Raw genomic sequence first — 21,878 nt, forward strand, 5'->3', positions numbered from 1 at the left:
CCCGGGTTCATGCCATTCTCCTGCCTCAGCCTCCTGAGTAGCTGGGACTACAGGTGCCCACCACCATGCTTGGTTAATTTTTTTTTTTTTTGCATTTTTCGTAGAGACGGGGTTTCACCATGTTAGCCAGGATGGTCTCGATCTGCTGACCTCGTGATCTGCCCGTCTCGGGCTCCCAAAGTGCTGGGATTACAGGCATAAGCCACCGCGACCGGCCAAATGTTTTGGTTTAATTATCATTTTAGAAGATTATTTTACTGAACGTAGAATTCTAGTTGACACATATCCTTTCATTACTTTGAAAATATCATCTCACTTCTAATTTCTACTGAGAAACTTGGTGTCATTCTAGTTCTATTTTCCTGCTGCTTAAAATTTTTCTATTGATGTATTTTAGCAGTTTTACTTTGTTGGGCCTAGGTGAGTCTTTTTTATTTATTATTCATTCTTCTCTGGGTTGAAAAGCCTTTTCTAAAAGATTGTTGTTTCCCCATTGTGTGTACTTGGTGCCTCTGTCAAAAATCAGGTGGCTGATTTGTTTTTCAGATTGCAACTGATTTTTGTATGCTGATTGTGTGTTGTGTATCCTATAACCGTAATAAATTCATTCATAAGTTCTAATAGCTTTTTGGCTCAGCTTTAGTGTTTTCTATATAAGATTATTTCATCTGCAAACTGGTCACCCTTGTCTTGTTCCTGATCTTGGAAAAAGCTTTTCATCACAGAGTGTGATGTTAGCTGTGGGCTTATCATATATGCCATTCATGAAGTTGAGGTACATACCTCCTATGCCTAATTAGTTGGAAATTTTTATCATGAAAGAAGGTTGAATTTTGTCAAATTCTTTTTCTGTATCCATTTTAATAAACATTTTTTTTCATGCTCTTAATATGGTGTGTCTAGATAAAGTTTTATCCATTTTATTTCTTTTCAAAAATCTGAGCCTTAGTTTTGTTTATCTTTTCAATTGTCTTTCTAGTCTCTATTTCATCTCTTTTGGTTCTAATCATTATTATTTCCTTAATTCTGCTAACTTTGGGCTCGATTTGTTCTTCTTTTTAAAATTTCTTGAGGTGTAAATTTGGGTTGTTTGAAGTCTTCCTTTTTTCTTAGTGTAGGCGTTTATTGCTATAAACTTCCCTCTTAGAATTGCTTTTGCTGCATCTTATAAGTTCTGGTATGTTATGCTTTTGCATTCTTTTATATCAAATTTTTTTTTAATTTCCCATGTGGTTTTTTCTTTTATCTATTTGTTGTTCAAGAGTGTGTTGTTTAATTTCCACATGTTTGTGGATTCTCCAGTTTTTCTCCTATTATTAATTTTAGTTTCACACCCTCGTGGTCAGAGGAGATGCTTAACATGATTTCAGTCTTCTTAAATTTAAGACTTTTTTATAGCATAACATAGGATCTATCCTTGACAATATTCTGCATGCACCTGAGAAGAACCTGTATTCTGCTACTTTTGGATGGAATGTTCTGTATATGTCTGCCAGGACATTTTGATCAATATTGCTATTCAAGTCCACTGTTTCTTTATTGATTTTCTGTTTGGATGTTGAAAGTGGGGTGTTGAAGTACTCCACTATTTTTACATTGCTGCCTATTTTTCTCTTTAAGCCTGTTAATATTTACTTTACATATTTAGGTGCTACAATGTTGGGTGCATATATATATATATATATATATACGTTTATGCTCTTCCTGAATCACCACTTTATCATTATATAATAACATTTTTGTCTTTTGTGGCAGATTTTGATTGAATTCCTATTTTTTCTAATATAAGTATAGCCACCTTGCTCTTTTTTAGTTACCTCTTTCAGAAAGTGTTTTTTCTGTCTTTTAACTTTCAGCCTATAAATGTCCTGAAAGCTAAATTGAATATCTTGTAGGAAACACATTGTTCAACTTTTTAAAAATATATTCAGCTATCCTGTGCCTTTTGATTGGATAATTTACCTATTTACATTTGAAGTCATTAAAGAACTTACTGCTGACATTTTGTTTTCTGACCATTTTGTGGTTTCTTTGTTCCAATATTTCTCTTGTGTGGTCTTACTTTGTGACTTCCTTATATTTTTAGTGGTATGCTTTGATTCATTTCTCTGTTCTGAGTACCAGAGGGTTTTTGTTTGTGATTACCAGGAGGACGATATACAATATTTGCTGTAATAGCAGTCTATTTTAGCTGATAACAACGTAAGTTCAATCACATACAAAACTTCATACTTTTGTTTCTCTCCTCACACACATTTCATGCTATTTGTGTCATACTTTATACCTTTTATATTGCGTTTCTATTAATAAATTAATGTAGCTATGGTTATTTTTAATCCTTTTGTATTTTTACTCTTATACTAGAGTTAAATGTGATTTCTGCATCACCATTACACTATTACAGTATTCTGAACTTGAATATGTATTTAGCTTTATTTATAAGCCTTACGCTTTTACATGTTGTTAAACAACAGGTTTTCATGTTGTCACTTAATATTCTTTTGTTTTAACTTGTACAGCACCCTCTAGCATTTTTTTATAAGGCATGTTTAGTCGTGATGAACTCCCTTGGCTTTTGTTTGTCTGGGAATGTCTTTATATCTCCATTTCTGCAGGATTGTTTTGCCAGGTATAGTATTACTGGCTCTCAGGGTTTTTTTTTTCTTTCAACGCTTTGAGTGTATTATCCTACTTCCTCTTGGTCTGCAAGGTTTATGCTGAAAAAAATCTACTCATAACTTTTTCAGGTACCATTGTATGTGATAAGTCACTTTTCTCTTGCTGCTTTCAAAAGTATTTTGGTATTTGACTCTTGACAATTTTGTTATAATTTACCACAAAGTATTCTTTTTTGGATTTATCTTCCTTAGGTATGTTTTAGATTCATAAATCCAGATGTGCATATTCCTTTTAAAATGTAGAAAGTTCTCAGTCATTATTTCTTTAAATAAGCTTTCTGACATTTTCTCTCTCTCCTCCTTCAGGGACTTAATGTATATGTTTGTTTGTTATAGACTTTTCATATGTCCTATATGCTTTCTTCACTCTTTTTCATTTATTTTTCTCTTTTTTTCCTCTAACTGGTTAACTTCAAGTGACCTTTTAGTTAACTGAATCTTCCTTCTGCATGATTGAGTGTGCTGTTGAAGTTCTTAATTGAATGTTTTCAATTCTATTATTGTATTTTTTATCTCTAGCATTCTAGCTTTTTATGGTTTCTATTTCTTTATTAAACTTCTTATTTTGTTCTTTCTTTTTTTTTTCCTAATTGTGTTTAATTTTCTGTGTTCTCTTGCGTCTCATTGAGCATCTTTAAGATGATTATTTTGAATTCTTTGGCAGGTAATTCATAGATCTCCATTTCTTTGGGGGATAGTTACTGGGGCTGTGTTGATTTCCTTTAGTGGTGTTATATTGCCTGATTCTTCATGATCTGCATAGCTTTACATGGATGTCTGTGTATTTGAAGGAAGAAACAAACAGCTCTTCAGTTTTTACAGACTGGTTTTGGCAGGTAAAGATCTTCTATTGTTAGGTCCCTCGGACTTAGGAGATTGCCTTCAGGATCACAGTTGAGTGGTGTTGGAGCCAGGTCATATGGCTGCTGCTGGATCCACAGTGTAATCCATGATCACCAGGCCTGTTATTAGTAGTTCAGGTAGACATACATGAATCCTGTCTGATACCTGGGTGGATAAAATTTCCTCCAGGACCTTAGTCAGTAGGGCTGATGTTGGGACAAGAGTCTATTTCATGGTCTGCCATTGGATCTCTAGATAGTGGAACTGTTACCAGATGTCTCTGGCTGGGTCCCTGGGTGAACAGGACTGCTCCCAGATAGCACCTAGAAGGGATCAGAGGCAAGACACAAAGCTGCTTTATAATCCGTGGTCAGACCAGTGTCAGCAGTTCTACCTCTGAAGTCACAGACAGTCATGTCTCCCAAATGATGCCACAGGCAAGCTGGAGTTGGATCATGCACCACTTCAGGGTCCATAGCCTGAACTGAAGTTGGCAAACCTACCCAAGTCCCAGGTGCTTTTGGCTTTTCCTGTGTTTCTTAGCAGATGATTCTGGTGTTAGAATTAAGGCCAAATGATGTTGTAGCTGAATTCACAGGGGTACATAGCTGTTTTTAGGTTTATAGTCAGAATCATGGTCAGTAAGCCTGACAGATGGGTGCATATCTGTCTTTTCAAAATGGCACTACTCAGTCTTGGGCTCCATCAGGATTTCACAACCTCCTACCTGGATGTCAAAGCTCCCACAAAGGCAATTTTGTCCATGGATAAATATTGTTGCTGTGGTGGGATATGAGTGAGGCGCCTCCTATTTCACTGTTTTCCTGATATCACTCTTTCATTTGTTATAATTTATAGTTTCAGTTTTTCTGTAACATTTTTTAATTTTTTTCTTTTAATTCATTAAACAGTTACACCATGGTTATTTTAAAGTCTGTGTCTATTTATTTCATTATCTCTATTTCTTACCAGTTACTTCTATATTCTCTTCTCTTGGTTTTTAATCATGTGGACTGCCTTCATGAATTACTTCATTTTTTATTGAAACTATAAATGAAATGTTATGAAAATATAATGACGCTAACTCCTTCTAGGAAGGATGTACCTTCTGCAAGCATTTCTTTTACTGCTGTATAATCCTTTATTAAGGGTTACTCAAAAAAATTAGCAATTGGCTGTTCTAATTTAGCAATTATCCAGGACAAATAAGTGCTTGACTAACTTAGTTAATCGTGCAAATTAAAATTTGACATTTAAGGATATTCTTTATTGATCTATTTAATAACTATATATTATAAAATATTTTAAAATCTATGCAGCTAGGAGAGCTAGTAATCGTAGATCACTTAGATCCTTTTACAGAGATAAGGATGACTTGATCTGGGCTAAGGTTTTTTGAAGAGTTTTTCTACTTATTGTTCAATCTTTTTTCCAATGATGTAGGCTTTCAAATTCCAATCCAAAGGTGGGAAATTTACTAGTGCTATCCCTTCTTGATAAATTCTGCATACCAATATTTTCCCATAGTCCTACAAGTCTATCTAGGTTCTGCTCAGTTATTTCCCTCTAACCCTTTTTTTCTAGAATTGACAGGTATCTGTTGTTGGAATACTACTCCTAGTGTCAGGCTCACTTCTCTGAGTTTTTATCTATCCCTGAATCTGACTTCATAATTCCTCACTACCTGTTGACTCTATGTGCTTTCAAGCAATTTTGTGTTTATATTTTGTCCGTTTTTCTAGACATTCTAGATGATCTGCATTTTTTTGGCTGCTATTTCTAGAAGCTTTTCTCTATTACCATTTGCTAAAGGTTACTCAAAAGAAGTATAGTTTGTCTGTTTTAATTTAGTAATTACATAAAACAAACAGAAACAGTGACTGAACAATTTTATTTAACTCATTTTTGCAAAGAACTTATTTTAGGATACTTTCTATTATCTACTTAACATTTATTAAGGGCTTACTATGCACAAAGTACTGCTTCAAATCATGAGCATACAGTAATGAAAAGACACACAAGTTTCCTACCTCTTAGCACTTAGTCACTGGTGTAATATAAAAAACAAATCAATAAGAAACTATATAACTTCAGATTATCATAAATGGTATGAAGAGAATAAACCACGAATTGTTATAGAAAAGTAAATTGCAATATAAAACTTAAACATTAAAAAGAATACCTTGTGCAGAGTGGTGGGATAATGGTGTCCAGGCATAGGTAACTAGATAAACAAATACCCTGAGGAAGAAAAAAAAGCTTGCTATATTAGCAGATCATGGCTAAACTATGATGTGTGAGCAAGGGATTAGTATAATTTGAAGTTGGAGAGGAGCACAGAGTCTGGATCATGTAGAACCTTGTAATCTATAGTAAGAACAACTCAGCTTTGTTCTATAACTTTTTTAAATAGAAGATCATATGAGTGATGGTGCTGTATTATAGGTGAATTAGCTGCCATAATATTTCTTCCCATATTACGAAAAAAAAAAAATGCTGTCAGCCCACTAAACTGGTAGGAGTGCCCTATACTGTCAAAACACTTCATAACTAGATTGTTTCTACTGACAATTTTACCTCTTAGAGAGTAGTGGAAGCAACTGGGGAAATTGCTACTCTGAACTTACTAACAAACAAAAGGGAAAAATTGGTTGGAAAAGTAAAAGTGATAAGAACCATGGGGACAGGAAATAATACTTTTTTAGCATTTAAAATCACAACAAAAGAAAATCCTGAACACATTTAGACAGTCATTAAGTCTTTGAAGAAAATGATTTTTATTAATTTAAAAACAAAGTGAAAATGGACTCAGGACGTTAGAAGCTAAGAAGGAAGATCGCAAGTGTTTCAGAATGTTCCACAAAATATAATTCTGCTTCCGTCATTATGGAAGGCATTTTGATGATACAGGACATGAGGGAAAAAAAAAAGGCTAATATAGCCACAAAGGATGCTTTTAAATCAAGTAATACCCTTGACTTAAAAAGACAAGGCAGTGGCAATTATAAATTAATGACACCTAAGAATGTTTTCAAGAAGTCTGGTTCATAGTGCATTCAAACTTACAAAAATATTAAAGACATCTAAAAAAATTTTGCTCATTTTTGGAGGAAAAAAAAAAAAACTACCAAAGAAGGAGCAGCTTGAGGGAATATTAATGGATTATGAGAAAAAAAATGAAACTGAACTATTTTGCATTATCCTACAAGATGAATGATTACAGCATAGAATAGACTGACCAGATAGGAGTTGAAAGCCAGATCATAAGATATTTGAAGAGACACAGTAACATCTCAAAATGAGGCCAATTTTCTTAGATTAGGTGAATTACCCCTGGAGTGTTAAAATAACTTGCAAATGAATTTGCTGAAGAATATGTGATGGGCATTCATCTTTCAGAAATCCTAGTGAGTAGAGATGAGCTGGTGAAAGCCTAGAGAGAATCTAATGTCTGTCTAATATTCGAAAGAGCAGAGAACAAAGTGAAAAATCCTGAAGACCATTCTTATCTGAATAACACTTTCAGAACTGATTGTAATGGTATAGTTTATGAACTTCACAAAATGAAGCTGTTTTCATTAGGAAACAGTAAGTTTACTAATGGCAAGTTACATATTCTAATGCATTTTTCCTTCTCTCCATTGCTTTCGATGCTCCAACCACAGAGATCTCCCTTGCATCGAAAAACCTGGTATACAGGTTGGGTATCCCTTATCCAAGATACTTGGAGACAGAAAATTTTCAGATTTTGGAATATTTGCATATATATAATGAGATATCATGTGATCGGACCCAAGTCTAAACACAAGAATTCATTTGTTTCATATGCACCTTGTCCACTAGATTTAAGGTAACTTAATGCAATATTTTTAATAATAATTTTGTGCATGAAACAAATTTTTGACTGCATTTTGACTGTGATCCATCACATGAGGTCAGGTGTGATATTTTCTATTTGTGGCATCATGTTGACATTCAAAAAGTTTCGGATTTTGGAGCATTTAAAATTTAGAATTTTCAGATTAGGAATTCTCAATCTGTAATAGAAATGCAGTAAATTTGGTTGAACAGATTACTCAATTTTCTCTGATGTGACATCCTCCAGTGGAGTTTTCCACACAGGGCCTCTGCGCATACTCTTCCGTCTGCCCGTAATGTTCTCACTCTCTTGATTGACACTTTCTTAAACCAAAATTTCTCTGACTCTAGGTCATAAACTCTTTGTAGGGCAGTTTTTGAGTGTAGGCCATCTCTTTTATAGATACTCTAAGAAAAGCTAGAGAAATATAAATTGGTTATGGGTTCAGTTAAGTTGAATAGCGACCTTGGATTAAATGACTATATCCAAGAGATAGAGATCAAATAGTCTGGAGACAGTGCATGTTATATGCTAACTGTCACTTCACATGATAAAGCAGTGATTTATTTTCTTTGGCCAAAGTTGGTACAATTTGAACAACAAAATAAATACAAAAGTATTCATATGAGTAGTTTTAAGCACTTCCTGACTTTCTGGTACTACAAGATGCTCCAGGCAAGTATGACTTTTATACTTGCCAAAAAAGGTAAAAGTCAAGGCGTCATTCTCAGTTGTTTGGGTTCAGGTGGTTCTCTGTACTCTCTCCATAGGGAAACTTTCCAAGAATTTTGTGGTTTTCTGCAGGATTTCTCACTGTAATGTCATAAGGACGTTCTCTCTCCCATTGATCTTTTTCCCTTAGGCATATTCAGTTACCAACTAAATTAATAAGAGTCCGTCTTGGTAGACTTCCTATTTTAGGCTGTAAATGACATATAAGATAGATTTACAGATCAAATAAAACATTTTACTGTGGGGGAAAAATTTACTTCCACAAATGTGTTCTAAATAAGCTTTTTTTTAGTTTAGAATAGTTTTAAATATACAGAAAAATGGAGAAGGTAGTACAAATAGTTTTCATATACCCAAACCCAGTTTCCACTATTAGTAGCATCATGCATTATTGTGGTGCATTTGTCACAATTAATAAACGATATTGATTATTATTTTTCATTGAAGTCCATATTTTATTTGTATTCCTTCGTTTTTTCCTAATATCCTTCTTCTGTTCTGGGATCTCACCCAGGAAACCATATATTACTAATATTTAGTTGTCATGTCCACTTAGGTTCCTCTTGACTGCTACTTTCTTCAGGCTTTCCTTATTTTTAATGACTTTGATGGTTTTGAGGAGTATTGGTTAGATATTTTGTAAAATGTCCCTGAATTGAAATTTTTCTAATTTTTTCCTCATGATTGAGTTTGAGTTATATAATTTGAGAAAGAAGAACATAGAGATAATTTGCTATTTCCATTCCATGATAACAATGGTACATACAATCAGCATGTCTTGTTTCTGTTAACTTTGGTCACACAGTTGAGGTGGAGTTTGTCAGAGTTTTATCAGTGTAAACTTATTCCCCACTGCCTTATACTATGTTCTTTGGAAATCACTATGCACAGCTCACACTCAAAAAGTGGGGAATTATTGTCTAATTTCTTAAAGGCAGAGTACCTACATAAATTACTTGAAACTATTCTGCTTGGAAGATTTGTCTATGATCTCCATTTATTTATTTATTCAAATATTTATTTATGTCCTTATTTACTCATGGGTATTTATTTCGTAGTTTGAGTTATAATCTAATACTGTCTTTTTATTTTGTTGCTCACATCGCTCCAGCTTTGGCAATTATGAGCTACATGCATCATTATGGGTTTTTTGTTTGTTCGTTTTTTGGATTTTTTTTTAAGTACTTCTTTACTTTCTGCTACTACGTGATGCTCCCAGGCTCATCTTGAATATTTCCTGCCTTGTGCTGGAATCAGTCATTCCCTCCCATGGAGGCCTGGCTTCTTTTATTCAAGAATGGTATTCAAAACCAAGATCTGGGTATGCTCATTGTGACTTTAGTGTCATTGTTTTTAGGCTCCCTCGACTGACAGAACGAGGACATAGATGTATGTACAGTAACCCGTATATATACACATAGTATAATCATTCGTGTATGTAACCATCTGTATCTATATTAAGCCAAACATGAGTTCATACTGAGGTCTCCAACTCTAATTCATATGGATCATTCTAGCCCCTTTTCCTTGACTACCTCAAAATCCATCTGAAAGAAACCTGGCTCCCACTATTCACCATTCAAATTACTTAAGTTCCTTGTTCAATTCCAGTATACACGTACGATTGTTTCAGAATTGCTCATTAATACACCTGAGAAGCAATATTATCCCTACATCACAGCATAATGTTTACGTAAAGTCCATGTTGTCTTTCGTCCTATAGACTCCACTCTTCCAAAGTTACTGAGGTCAATAGGTTTTTCTCACATGCTCTTCAGTGAGATTGCCTCATACATTGGTAATATAGATAGATTTTGGAGGGGGGTCACATTCTGCATTCCATTCTGGGATCCTTTATACTCCTAAATGTTTTTGCATGCAATAATCTTTAATCTTTATCTTAGGTTTTGGGTTTGACAGATACATAGTGTTATGTATTTACCATTGCAGCATCACACATAATAATTTCCTTGTTCTAAAAGAATCTCTTGTTTTTATTTAACCTTTCCCTTCCCCAAAAACCTTTGGAAACCATTGATCTGTTTGCCATCCCTCTAGCTGTGTGTTTCTCAGAATGTTATATAATTTGAATCATAAAATATGGAGCATTTTCAGACTGGCTTCTTTCACTTAGCCATATGCCCTCAAGATTCATCTGTGTCTTCACCTGGCTATATATCTCACTCTTTTTAATCACCAAATAGTATTCCATTGTATGAATGTACCAAAGTTTGTTTGTCTATTCATTTATTGAAGGATATCTTGATTACTTCCAATTTTGGTGGTTTATGAATAAGGCTGCTGTAACCATTCACGTGCAAGTGTTTTTGTGGCCATAATTTTTTTCAACTAAGATGGGTCAATATCTAGGAGCACAACTGCTAGATCATACAGTACGGCCATGTTTAGCTTTCTAAAGAGCTGCCAGTCTTACAAAATAGCTGTACCATTTTGTATATTCACTAGCAATAAATAAGTTGCTCAGCATCTTTGCCAGAATGAGTTGTCAGTTTCCTGGGTTTTTTTATCCTCCTAATAGATTTTAAGTGGTATCTCATTGTTATTTTAATTTGTGTTTCCTTAATGACAAATGATGTTGAGAAAATTTTTCATATGCTTGTTGCCATTTCCTTTGATAATATGTCTGTTCATATTTTTTGCCCATTTTTAATTGGTTACTGATTTTGTTGTTATTGAATTCTAACAAGTTGTTTGTTTTATTTTATTTTATTTTATGTGTTTATTCCTTTTTTTTGACATGAAGTCTCTCTCTGTTGCCCAGGCTGGAGTGCAGTAGCGCAATCTCAGCTCATTACAGCCTCCACCTCCAGGGTTCAAGCAATTCTCCTGCCTCAGTCTCCTGAGTACCTGGGATTAATAAAGTCATGGGCCACCATGCCCAGCTACAAGTCTTTTATTAGACTTGTATTGTGAAAATATTTTCTTTTAGTCTTTGGCTTACCTTTTCATTTGCTTAGCAGTGTCCTTCATAGAGAAGAAAGTTTTAATTTACTAAAGTTTACTCATTTTTCCCTTCTTGGATTGTGCTTTGAGTGTTGTATCGAAAAACTAATCACCAAACCCAAGATCATGTAGATTTTTCTTCTGTGTTTTTTTCTCGAAGCTTTATAGTTTTGCATTTTGCATTTAGATCTATGATCTAGCTTGAGTTAATTTTTGTGAAAAGGTTTAGGTCTGTGTCTGTGTTCAATTTTTGGACTTTCTGTTGTTGTTCCAGCACATGTTATTAGGTATACACACACTTAGGATCGCTATATATCCTGGGAGAATTATCCCTATTATTATTAGGGAACACCTTTTTCTAACCTCATAATCTTCATTACTCTGAAGTCTGCTTGGTCTCAAATTAATGTAAGTTACTTCTATTTTCTTGTGATTAGTATTGGTGTGGTATACCTGTCTTCATCTCTTTGCCTTTAACCTGTCTCACTCTATTTTTGAAGTAGTTTTCTTGCACACTATATATTTGGGTCTTGTTTTGTAATTCACTCTGAAAATCCCTATCTTTCAAGTAGTTTATTTAGACTACTTATATTTAAAGTGATTACATGTATAATTGGATTAATATTTGTAACTATTTTCTATTTGGGAAATTTATTCTTTGTTTCCGCCTCATTCTTCAACTTTCTCTGGTTTAATTGAGCTTTTTATAGAATGCCATTTTCTTTCCTTAGAATTATAGTTATTTTTAAAGCTCTCAGTAGTTATGTTAGAGTTTACAATACGTGTTTTGAACTAATGTAGGTATTTTTAACTAATCTAAGTCCACCTTTATGTAATACTATATCACTTCATATGTAACGCAGATACTTTAACAAGAGCATTCTTACTTCCCCTTTTCTGTTTCTGTGACATTAATGTCATTTATTTAACTTAACCATATGCTGTTATTATTCAATGCACTGTTACAATCATTACTTTAAATAGATAAATTTTAGATCCATTAAGAACTTAAAAAGGTAAAGATTGTATTTTTCTTGCAGAGCAGGTCTCCTGGCAATGAATCTCTGATTTATTGTTTATTCAAAAAAAATCTTAATTTTTCCCTTCACATGGAAGGATACATTTGCTGGATATAAAATTTTAGATGATGGGTTTTGTCTTTCAACATCTTAAATATTTTATTCCGCTGTCTTCTTGCCTGCATGGTTTCTGACAAAAAGTCAGCTGTAATTCTTATACTTACCACACTCTGTAGTAGGATTTCCTCACCCTATCCCCTCAGGCTATTTTCAAGATTATCTCTTAGTCTTGGTTTTCTGCAGTTTAGCTATAATATAGATAGGCGTATGTTTGGGTTATTTATTGTATTTATTGTATGTTCTATGAGCTTCTTGAATTTGTGCTTTGGTATCTGTCATAAATTTTGGAAAGGTCCCAAATATTGCTACTTTAAATATTTTTTCTGCTATATTCTCTCTTTCTTCTCCTTCTGGTATTCCAGTTATAGATATATTATATGTTTTTAAGTTGTCTCACAGTCTTGAATGTTCTGATCTCGTTTTATTCATTCTTTTTCTTTTGCATTTCATTTTAGAAAGTTTCTATGTACCTCTCATCACTAACATCATGAAAAACTGATACATTATTTTAACATATCTTTGATGCAGCACATACTTAGCAGAGAATCAACAGTGTAAACTTAGTCAACTCTGTTCTCATGAAATCTTTTTGTTCTACTTATCATTTCACTTTTTTCTCTTTTATTTGACAGAATAAAAATACCAATTCATTTACCTAGTATTTTGTATAATCCAATATACAGCTTTTTGCATTTTCAAAATTCAGCTATCATGTTCTTAATCTCCATGTTTTTAATATTTTTATTGGATATTTCATTACCTCTACTCTAGTTTTTCTCAAATCATAATACATTTACAGATTACGAATTTTTAAAAGGCTTCTCTAACTTCTTATAGTAAGTCTGTTTTATAGGGGGGAATTTGTTTTACTGCCTCAGACTGATCGTACTTAAAATTGTGCAGTTTTCAATATGTTGGTAAACTTTCTGGTTTACTTAATCTTACAGAGAGAGTTCAAATATTTGAATGATATTGGGCTGAGATAAATTTTGAGAAATTGTGTGATTAAGTCCCAGTTCAAATCATAAAAGCAAGAAGGGAAAAACTTACGTTTATTATAATTTTGCTTTGCAGTATTAGTGAAAAAGGACATTATACATGGATGCAATCACAGCATGGATTTTTCTCTTTGTTGCTGCAAATTTTCTCCTCTGTAATTGTGGAGTAGTCCCAATTATTGCTGTAAACTATTCTCACTAGCTTGACAGCTCTGGGAACTACCTTCAGCTATCTCTGTAATTTAGTTAAAAATGTAATATGAGAATAATATCTACAGCAGGTTCCCTGCCCTACATAAATCCTAGTATCTAGAAAATTTTGATGGCTTAATTAGGATAAAAGGTTGCTTCTCTATAAAACATACTTTTATCTAGCTCTTGCCTTTCAAAATTAGGGAGTTGTAGTAGTTCTATCAATGTTCTCTGAGTTTGGCTATATTTTATACACAGTGAGTTGTGGTATGACATGGTTTCCCAATATACTTTCTCCCTCTGGTACAGCCTTTAGATTCAAGTCTTTAAAGCACAATTCACACCCTTTTCTAATTTTTACTATTGATACATATTTTTCACTGGTATTATATTATCTTAGTAATTTAATGATGTTTTATGAGAGATGAATGGTAGAGTAATGAAAAAGTTAGAAAGATTAACATCTTATACTTTTATTATAATTATATTTAAAGTATACAGTCAGTGAAATCTTACTAATCACAAATATTACATTCATCTAAATTCTACCAGAGCATCTTATTTCCCAGGAGGGCTTTTGAGGTTTGTTTTTTTTTTTAAACACTGGTTTTCCACAATTTTGGTAAATGTATTAAATACATTACTATTCAGTAATAAAAGGGAACAAACTCCTGATATACTCAACAACATGGGTGAGTTTCACAGATATCATGTTGCGTGAATGGAGTCATATGCCAAAGAGTAGAGTCAGTATGATTCTATTTACATACATTTTTAGAACATGGAAAACTAATCTATGGTGATAGAAATCAGAGCAATGGAGACTGACAGGAAGCAAGAGAAGGTGATCACCTGGGAGGTAATAGAAAAGGATTTTCTTCGGTGCTGCAGTTGAACTATGCAATGATTGGGATGTGTGCCGCATGGGTTTATACATTTGTCAAAATTTATCATAAAGTATTCTTAAGATCTGTGCATTTCACTGTATATACATTATAGTTTAATTTAAAATGCTATGATAAAATAGCTGCACTAAAAAGAAAAAGTATTTTTTAAAAATAAATGCAATGCATAAACCTGGGAAAATAAAATGTTAAATATCTAGCAAAATTTTAGTAATCAATACTCCATCCTAGTAGAAAATTAGTAGAAAACCATAAATACAAATATTTTACAAAAATTAATTAAAATGGCATTAAAATACATGAAAAATTTTAAACTCCTTTAGTAATTAGAGAAACGTAATTTTAAATCATAATGATTTATATATAATTTTTTGCCTTCCACATGTTCATTTATTATGTCATATAATTTTATATTTTAACATTTTTGTATAGTAGACCTTCAAATAGTCGATGGGTGAATAAACTAATGCGTGCTAATTTAAATAGTCCATGTTTGATATGGCTTGGATCTATGACCCCACCTTAATCTCATGCAGTTTTTTGGGGGGGTTTGTTTGGTTTTGTTTTTGAGATGGAGTCTCACTCTGTGGCCCAGACTGGAGTGCAGTTGCATCATCTCAGCTCACCACAACCTCTGCCTCCTGGGTTCAAATGATTCTCCTACCTCAGCCTCCTGAGTAACTGGGATTACAGGTGCACACTACCATGCCTGGCTAATTTTTGTACTTTTAGTAGAGTCGGGGTTTCACCATGTTGGCCAGGCTGGTCTCGAACTCCCGACCTCAAGTGATCTGCCCTCCTCAGGCTCCCAAAATGCTGAGATTACAGGTGTGAGTCATGGGGCCAGCTCTTAATCTCATGTTGAGTTGTAATCCCCAGTGCTGAAGTTGAGGCCCGGTGGGAGGTGATTGGATCATGGGGGCAGATTTGCTGCTTTCCTGCTGTTCTCATGATAGAATTCTCACCAGATCTGGTTGTTTAAAAGTATAGCACGTTCCACGTTCCCCCTCTCTCTTTTGCCCCTGCTCTGGTCATGTAAGCTGTGCTTTGCTTCCCCTTCGCTTTCCACCATGATTGTAAATTTCCTGAGTACCCTCTAGAAGCTGAGCCAATGCCAGAATGATGCTTCCTGTACAGCCTGTGGAACTGTGAGCCAATTAAACCTTTTCTCTTTACAAATTACCCAATCTCAGGTATTTCTTTATAGCAGTGCAAGAATGGATTAATATGTTTTAAAGTAAATATTATTAAAATTGTAAATTATATATTTATAATTTAAGGAAAGTGAGTGGATCTTAAGGATAATAACAATAAAACATGTATCTAATTATATGGAAAGAAATTAAAGATGTAATAGTAAATTTTATAGCTTCCATTACTTAAAATTACATGATTAGAGAATTAAAATAAGTTAACATATTTATAGTCTGTTCTAAAATTATGATAAAATAAATTTTAACAAAGAAAAATAAAATTACACAAAAAAATTAGGAATAAGTTGATTAATTTAAGGAAAAAATAGAATTATTTACTATCAAGAGCTAATTCTTGGAGGCAATAACAATAAAATTAAAAGCAATGTCAATATTATCAAGAATAAGTGAAACAAGCATAAATAAAATAAAGGAAATAAATAATATATCAAGGAAATTATGAATTATGAGGAGTATAGCATACAGAATTTTATGCTAACAAATTTGAAAAAAAAAATAATTTTCTTTTAGTAATTAAATTTTTCCAAAGAAAAATTAGGAAACTTTAAAATGCAAAAATAACAAAGGTATAAGGAAAAACTAAGAAAAAAAAAGTGAGAAGAAAAAGTACACTATTAAGGTTTACAAAGACATAAAAAAGAGCTAGAAAAGGGAAAGATATATCATGAGCAATCGCAAAACAATTAAATCTACATTTAAATTCTATCTTAATCAATGACAAGATAACAAAAACTATTTCTAAAGTTAATTAAAAGTATAAACTAAGGATGCTAAGGAAAATAGAGCTATGACATTTTTAAAAATAAAAGTAATGAGAAAAGATTCATTAACAGAAGTTAAAATATATTACAAAGAGAATTCATTCATAAAAAAATTCATAAACAGATCCATGTATATATTTTAATTTGGTTTGTGATGAAGACAACATTGCAGAGTGAAATGAAATAAATAATATATGAGCAATTGGATTTACACATTGAAGAAAAATAGAGTATTAGTATGTAAATTCCATGCTATTTAATATTACAAAAGTAGTAAAACATAAGTTAATATTAATGGTGGTATTTTCTAATTAAAACAGAAAAGTCAAAAGAAAAAACTGACAAATTTTATTTCATACAAACTAAAAGCCTTCCTAAAACAAAACACAGAATAATTAAATTTAAAATATCAGCAAAGTTCTGGGGAACAATTTGCAACATATATAACAGACAAAAATTACTAGCCAAAATATATTTACAGAGTTCTTAAAAGTCAATATAAAAAACAACTCAATGGAAATAAGGAACAAGATATAAACAGGCAATTCACAAAGAAAAATCACAAATGCCTAATAAATATATATAAAGATGCTCAACCTGACTACTAATAATAAAAATACAAATTAAAAGGAATTATTTTTTATAATATTGTCAAGAATTATAAACAGTAATAATATCAAGCCTTGGCAAGTTTACAAAGAATACTACTTCCATGTGCTCCTAGCGGGAGTATAAATTGGAGAAACCTTCTGAAATACAAGTTGACAGTCTATCAGAATAAAACTGTGCATCTCTGATGACTCAGCAGTTGCACTTCCAAGAAACAATTATAAAGAAATATTCCCAACTGAGCACCAAATTGTACATTGTAAAATGATTTCTTTTTTGTGGAGCTAAAAATTGGAAACCTAAATCTCTATCAATAAATTATTTTTATATTGTGTTACAGAGCTATTTTTTTAAATGATGTAAGCTTTTATACGCTTGTACAAATCTTAACCCTAACTTTATAAATGGAAATTAAGGGATGCAGAGACTTTTTAAAAAGATTTTCCAGCTGATATGCATATGGGATGCCTTTACACATGATATATATCACTTGAGGTTGGGATCACTTGAGGTCGGGAGTTCGAAACCAGCCTGGCCAACATGGTGAAACCCTGACTCTACTAAAAATACAAATATTAGCCAGGCATGGTAGTGCACACCTGTAATCCCAGCTACTCGGGAGGCTGAGGTAGGGGAATCGTTTGAACCCAGGAGGCAGAGGTTGCAGTGAGCTGAGATGATGCAACTGCACTCCAGCCTGGGCCACGGAGTGATATAAGCATGATAATCCACACCAACAAATGGGGTAGAGGATGGCATGAAGACCAGAGATGTCTGTTGTATCCATCCTTTGGTCATAAAAAAATAGTGTTTTGAATTTATTAACAGATGAAAGGCTGACTTTTTGGATAATTGTAAATTGTTCCTTTAAGAAAAGGGCAGCAACAAACATTCTTTAAGCCTCAGCATGTATCTGGAATTTTGTTTTTGCAAAAATCTCAGCTGCATTTGGAAAATTTCATGTTCTTTAAATTAGAAGATTAGTTAAAACAAAACAAAACAAAAAAGAGATGCAGAAACTAAAGGTAGAAGTATCAATTTCTGTCAGATAGAAATCCTAGAAAGTGAATAATAAATAAGAAAATGAGGGGAGGAAATAGCTGAAGATATAACACTCATAATTTTTTGTAACTAAAGAAAGATACATGCTCTTAGTTGAGAAGCCTCATGAAGTACACAGCAGAGCAGAAAAGACAATACAATGCATATTTATATATGTAAATCTAAGTATCTGAAAACACAGAATGCCATGAGAAGTTCTCAAAGTTTCTAGAATGAAAAAGTAAAGCCTTAAATTTAAATCATTGGCCTGAGGTTTCCAAACAGCAACATTAGATGTAAGAAAAAACAAAAGACTAATATAGCATCTAGTAAAGGGTGAATTCTTTTGTAAATAATATCAATAATTGGTTTGCTATATGGAATACACAATAAAATTATCAAATTTCACAAAAATAAACTTCAAGTATTGAGCATATCCTGTGAAAACCAAAACAACCAAATTAGTAGAAAATATATTCTATCTCTTATTCCATAGAGAATGATTTTTAAATAAGAACAAAAGGCATTTATAATGTAAGAGAAAACCATATATAGCAGTACTATATGGAAAGGAAAGATTTCCTCAAACATGGTCCCTTATTTAAAGTTAATAGTACAGGCCGGGAGCAGTGGTTCATGCCTCTAATCCCAGCACTTTGGGAGGCCAAGGTTGGTGGATCACTTGAGGCCAGGAGTTCGAGACCAGCCCGGGAAACATGGCAAAACTTCGACTCTACAAAAATTACAAAAACTAGCTGGGTGTGGTGGCATGCATCTGTATTCTCAGCTATTTGGGAGGCTGAGGCACAAGGATTGCTTGAGGCACAAGGATTGCTAGATTAAGATCTAGAATACATCAGGAAGAAGGAGACCACATGGCCTAATGGATGAGGCATCAGACTTTGGATCACAAGATAGAATATATAAGGAATTCTTACAAATTATGAAGAAATATGAAAACCAGAAAGAGAGATAGGGAAAGGATATGAATGGGCAATCTGTAGAAGCAGATAGTATAAATTATAAAGAAAAAGATCAACCACAGTAGTAATCAAAGAAGTGCAAATAAAAATCACAATGAGATACATTGCATGTACTTCATGTTTGCAAAAACTCTAATAATATCAAGTGTTGGTGCAGATGCCAAGAAATGGAAATCCTCAGGCACTACTGTTGGATGGAAACAGTGGCATTCGTTTTGGAAACAAAATCTATTATTTAATGAAATAAGGATATGTATATATCCCACAATCCAAAAAATTCTGTAGAAGACTTTGCTCAGGTACACAAATAGACACACATAAAAATATTCACTGAAGTACAGTAGGAGTAAAAATTTGGAAGCAATGTAGATAGAAGCCAATAGAAGACTAGAAAGTGGGCACTAAAAGGGTAAGTCCAATATATTTATCAAAAAAATTATAGTTTTATATGGAAAGAGTAAGAAAAGTAAAAAATACAATACAACTTAGGTAATTATATATGAAATTTACAGTATTCATATCTACATTTATAAGAATGTATATACATTATAAGAAACAATGCCATATATTTTACATGAACACACACATAAATAAAGAAATTTATGAGCGGTGGATTGGTAGAATGTAAATTTAGCACAAAGGAGAAGGGAAGTATAAGGGAATGGGATCATGCTGGGAGCTGAAAGGCTTAAAAGCAAATAAAACGTGTGTCATACATTGATAATATACTAAGGAATATACCTTAATTTAGTTGGGTGCCCCTGAAATCCTCCTTTTCAAATGATCACTTTCGGTGTGGGCAAGGGTATGAGTAAAATAAGCACTTATATATACTCGTGTTAGATAACACTTTACCATGACACAAACTCCAAACTTTAACATTTTACTTATGTTTTTTGAAATGTAAGACAACCAGTCAATTCCCAAGCCTATAATAATGTATAGGAGCAGACCTCATCCCTTGGACTAGCGAGGAGACTTTAAAAAATATTGGTCTTACTCTTTATTGAGTTTCTAAGCTCTTGATTCAACAGATGTCCACTGAACTTCAGTTGCATATCACAAACTCTGAGAATGTATCCCTATCCTTTACTTATTTCCTTTCAATATCTCTGATTGCTGCATTTTATTTTTCAGAACTTTACCCCTAAATCTGAAAATCTCCAAACTCAATCTTTTTTGTTGTAAAATACCCTTCAGATTAATTCCCCATTCTCATAGATGTTCTATATTTTCAACTTCCATATCCAAATTTGTGTTTTTTTCATCTGGATAGTTACGCTTTCGTATTATTCTACTGTCTCAAACTCAACATAAATCAGTTGAATCTCATTACCTTCTCCCTCCAAATAGCTCCCATTGCTAATTCCCATTTGATTCTGTGGATATATTGCCATCCCAACTGACCACATATGATTTTTTTTTAATTACATATTTGTTTTACTCTTTTCTTTCCTTTATCAATCACATCAGTTCCCATTAATTCACAACTGTATTAGTTTCCTATTGCTGTTGCAACAAATTAACACAAATTTAGTGGTTTAAACCAACACAAATTTATTATCCTGCATTCTGGAGAACAGAAGTACGAAATAGGTCTTACCAGGCTAAAAGCAAGATGTCAACAGGGCTACATTCCCTTCTGAAGGTTCTAGGGAAAAATTCATTTTCTTGCATTTCCAGATTCTAGAGGCTGCCCACATTTGTTGGCTCCGGGCCCTCTCCCATCTTCAAAACCTGCAATGTTTGGTTGAGTCTTTTTATGCTGCCATCTCTCTGGCTATTCTTTTTCTATTTAAGAACCCTTGTGGTTATATTGATCTCACCTGGATAATAATAAAAAAAAGTTCCTGGACTAATTGACGAGCAACATAATTCCATCTTCAGCCTTAATTATCCCTTGCTATGTAACATAACATATTCATATGATATTAGGGTTTCAATATCTTTGGGAGCCACTATTCCACCTACCACAATAACCAGTTCATTTCAATTCAAATATCACCCATGTCTTATTTACTGTTTTTCTTTCTTCACAATTTAAAACGAATTCTCTGCAAAATCCTTTGCCCCCCAGGCACATCTGGGGTCCCCACCAGATATCTTACATGTACTCAGAACAAGTCATGTTTCTTAACCTGTGCTAATTTTCTCTCTTTTCTTCTTCAGGCCTTTCCCTTGAGTGCTGTACAAGTGTGTCCCTCAGGTACTGATGAAGCCTCTACAGAGCTATCTTCTCAGCCTTGCTGTGCCATTTCTGCTGCTACTGCAGCAGTGACATGGGAATCTCTGAGGCATCAAATCCTGAATTGGAGGAAAGTGCTTCTTTCCATATTTTGTGTTAAGTCCTACTAAAAGATAGCAAAGCAGAGTTGTTTGCCTAGAGACTTTTAAATAAAATTTAGGTATTACTTTTAAACATAGGTTAATATAGAAGACAAATCTAAGTGACAAAAATAATGTGTATTCAGCATCACTATTCCCCAAGGATGACAAATGTATTTTTTTTTTTTTTTTTTGCTATAATATCTCCCAGTTGACTCCATCTTTTCTTCTACTGAATTTTCAACCAGAGAGCTCCTTAGTTTCTTATTTAAATAGACTTCTGGTAGACCTAACCAGTATTACATGTGCCAGATCTATCTGAATCTAATCAAGTTTGGTTTAAATGAAATCAGCTGTGCCCACAGCCTCATACCTATTCCATTTTTACTTTTGTACAACCACAAAACTAGCCCGGAGTGGGGGAGTTCACTTAATAATTTGCTAAGTGCAATTGCCACAACCACTACTCTATGATCCAGCCCCTCCCTATCCAACATGACATCATCGATTAAAACTCCTAAATCAATGCTATTTTTTACTTAAGAAAGTGTAGTGTTTTTCTGTGACCCTTCAGATAAAGACCCTCAATCAATCGACCACTCAAATATCTTTCTAATATTTACTATAGTATGGCT

At 33.3% G+C, this 21,878-nt stretch overlaps 1 long non-coding RNA gene across 1 annotated transcript; it reads left to right on the plus strand.

Moving 5' to 3' along the window:
* The first annotated feature begins 6,670 nt into the window (after positions 1 to 6,670).
* Positions 6,671 to 21,607, plus strand: LOC105550409. The gene is made up of 2 exons (XR_001007712.1): positions 6,671 to 6,843; positions 21,088 to 21,607. It is a non-coding gene; the product is annotated as an uncharacterized LOC105550409 (long non-coding RNA).
* The last annotated feature ends 271 nt before the right edge of the window (positions 21,608 to 21,878 follow it).

This window comes from Mandrillus leucophaeus, unplaced genomic scaffold, assembly GCF_000951045.1.
Source record: "Mandrillus leucophaeus isolate KB7577 unplaced genomic scaffold, Mleu.le_1.0 Scaffold482, whole genome shotgun sequence".
In the NCBI taxonomy this organism is placed as follows: Eukaryota; Metazoa; Chordata; class Mammalia; order Primates; family Cercopithecidae; genus Mandrillus; species Mandrillus leucophaeus.